We start from the raw sequence: 3,523 nt of genomic DNA, 5'->3' as shown, positions 1-3,523 counted from the left end.
TGGTCGGACCCTCGGGCTGTGGGACTAGGGGTCTCTATTGTGCCATCCGCCCAGGCGTGGGCCGCCAAGAACCCAGTATGAGACACCTCGGACTGGGTAGGCGTCCGCTGAGAGTCGCCCTCCAGAAGTCCGCCACTGTCCCCGCTACCGAGCAGGCTCCAACCTGGCCAAGGGCGGTGCTTGTTGTAGGCGGAGCTTCCTTCGATGACTGGACGACCGGCATCGACGCTTTCGCCCAGTCGATGGCGCCCTTCTGCTGCAGCATTTCCACATTAGCTAGGGCACCGGCCTTCGCTGCTTCGGTCAATACCTTCTTGTACTCCGCCGACTGCTTGTATGACTCAACAGCGGTGGCTGCAGCACGGCTCCCCTCAGCCTCCAGGCGAGCGACTTCACCCTCTAGCCGCTTAACCTCGGCCTGTTTGGCGGCAGATTCCCGCTGAAGGATCTCAACCTTCTTATCCTTGGCGGCTACCGGATCCCGCAACAGGGACATGTCTTGCTCCAACTTGGCAAACTGTTTATTCCGCTCCAAGTGCCGCTCAATGGCAACGTTCAGCTTGCCACGGGCGTCTGCCGCATTGCAGTTGGCCTTTGTCAAGCCTCGCTCGACATCAGCCAACTTTTCCTGGGCCTTCCTCAAGTCCCTCTGTAGGCCCGCCACCTCCTCTCTGAGCTCCCGCTCAACCAGGGGCTATTTTGACGCCGCCTGGAACATCTCATGTAGCCCAATGGTGACGTGCCCAAAGGCTATGCTGAAAGGCGATTCGCTGACGACGGTCGGCCGAACAATACCCTCTAGGCCGCCGAACCCCAACAGCTCGCAAAGGTGATACAGGAAGTCCCGTTCACTGTCGTTGAGGAACTCGGCGTAAGCGGCAAATGAGTCCAGGCCGCTTGTACCCACCGCTTTCGCCACGTCAGCGGGAGCCTCAGGTAGAGCCTGCCTCAACTTCTTCGGCTGCTCACGGACCCCGGTTACCTCCACTTCCTCCTCTTCCCCGCCCGAGTCGGGTTGACGGCGTTTCCGCTGAAGCACCCGCGTGCTCCAACCCCGCTATGGTGACACCCTCCGTTGGGCGCATCGCCTTCTTAGGCACCCCGCGCCGTATTGCCGGCGCTCTCTCTTTTCGCAGCGCCGCCTCGCTTGCCAGGCCGGTCCCCGCCTGAACAGCAGGCAACCCGTCACCACCAAGGTGAGATTGGTACTGCATTGGCAGCACCACCGGAACCTTGGACGGGCTCAGCGCCAGCGTCTCCGGGTTCGCCACAGTCTTCTAAGCCGCCAGCCCAGACGCATACATGGATTCCAGGAAGTTGTTGATTTCAGCGCGGTCCATGGCTTTCGCGAAGGCGTCACAGCTCGCTTTGTTCCCCGGCAGAGTTTCTAAAAAAAAAGAGAAGTAACAAACCAATCAGCATGACAATATCACCAAGGGTGTGATCTAGCGGAGGGTACTTACCAACGGCACGAGTCAGTTGCTGATCCACCAGCAACTCCCACCCTGTAAGGAGACGGAAGTCCAGCAAGTTGCGATTCCGCCAACAACCCCTGATGCGTGCCACGCGACACTCTTCCTCACGAGTCAGGTTGTACCTCAACCCCGCTGCACAAAAAGGTCATTATCAGTCAAAATACAAGGCTGTGTAAAAAAAAAACAAAAAAAAAATGGAAACCCCGCCAGTCATGTTCAGCGGAAGCGGCAAACGACCTCGAATGGGCTGAAACTCCGACTTAATTCTAAACGTCGGCTCCCCCTTGTTCGACCCCGCTTGGTACTCCCACCCTGTCGTGGCAACGCAGAAGGTACCCCTCCAGTAGGACATGGAATCCCTCAGATTCTCAATCAACTTTGGCGCTCCTTGGCGGCGACTCAGGTTTACCTGCCCCCTGCAACCTTGGCGTTTCACGTACACCAATTCGTAGAAGTGCAGCACCTCCGCCACAGTCGGTCCCTCGCAACCGGACAATCGCCACAGCGAGTTCAGCGCCAGCATCAACCGCCACATGTTGGGGCAGATTTGCCCAAAAGCAACGCCAAACTCGCACACCAAGATCTGAAGGTTTGGCACCAGCGGGAGGGTCACTCCCTCGCGGAATATGGCCTCGTGCACGGCGGCGTGGCCCACTGGCAGGATCGAGGCCTTCTCTTCCACCGTCGGAGGACGTAGCTTCACCACGCCGGGCAACCGGAACACCCGCTTCAGCCGGTTGACGGCAACAGCGGTCATCCTGCCTCCCGCCTCGTCAACGGGGGTGCCGTCCTCGAACACCCACGCCGACTCGATATCCTCCCCCGCTACACCTCCCCCCCCAGCGGATCTGCTGGCGGCACTATTGCTTTCTAAGCGCTCTTCGTGCATAGTATGAGCAGCGGCAGCCTCCCCCACCCTAGAACTCTCCGGACGCGATGCACGACCCATAACTACGTTCCACGGTATGGTCTGTAGCGGTTCGACCTCTAGCAGTTCTGGCAGTGAGGTTCCTGCACTGGCAGACTGATGCAACGAGTCAATAAAATTTCTATCCGCCGCGCTGAACGACACTTCAGATCCAGAATCCTCACTGCTCGAAATCTCTATGACGTCGGCCATCCCAAAACCCTAAAACCCAAATCAGTTAGCTCACACAAGATCTAACCTATCCCTATATCAGTCAGTGCCCAAGAACATCAACAACACTCAACCCAGAAAATACCAAAACAAGAACAAACGCACTCAAACCCAGATTCGACCATCTAGAAAATCCCTAAAAACCCCAATTCTGCCAAACACAACAACCCATCCCCAAACCCATTCACACCCTCATAGGACGTCAACGAAGAACATATCACAGGAACACCCAAAACCCAAAAAAACCGCCATGGCAGACATCCAATGAAACAGGGATATAGGTCAGAATACCAACCTCAACGATGGAGTCTGATAGCAGTGCGAGCACTTGTCTTCGGGGCCGGAGGTCATCGGTTTCTCCACGAACGAAAACTCGGCAATATTTCCTCAACCTTCTTCTCCGATCTCAGACGCAGAAAGCTTGAAGACGACGAAGCACAGTTCAAAGTTTAGAGCAGTGTCAAATATGCCAACTTCCCCCCCCCCCCTTTATGTCAACATCAAACAGTCCTATGCCATCCATTGAAAAACCACATCAGATGTCAGCCGTACACGTGTCCCACAACTGCAGTTACTCTCCGGATTAATCGAGGCGTCGCCTCGGTTACAAAGTCCATCATTACTCAACATTAATGGCAAGGAGACGGCTAGGCGGAGGAGACACACCTCCGCACGCTAACCCTTTAGGGGTTCGCCACGCGTCAACCACCATCAGATGAAGCGTCTGGTAGAAGCCACAACTTTTGGGAGGAAGGCGCCAATCGTCGGCGGATTCCGCTGGGCGAAACCCCGCTAGCGGAACTTCTCACTTGCCACTTTCCAAGTGTCGAAGTCACCGCTGAGTGAAACCCCGCTAGCGGAACTTCTCACTTGTCACTTTCCAAGTGTCGAAGTCCGCTGAGCGAAACCC

The sequence above is a fragment of the Rosa chinensis genome, chromosome 1 (assembly GCF_002994745.2).
Source record: "Rosa chinensis cultivar Old Blush chromosome 1, RchiOBHm-V2, whole genome shotgun sequence".
In the NCBI taxonomy this organism is placed as follows: domain Eukaryota; kingdom Viridiplantae; phylum Streptophyta; class Magnoliopsida; order Rosales; family Rosaceae; genus Rosa; species Rosa chinensis.
The sequence above is the reverse complement of the archived record's forward strand: the minus strand, read 5'-3'. Positions refer to the sequence as shown.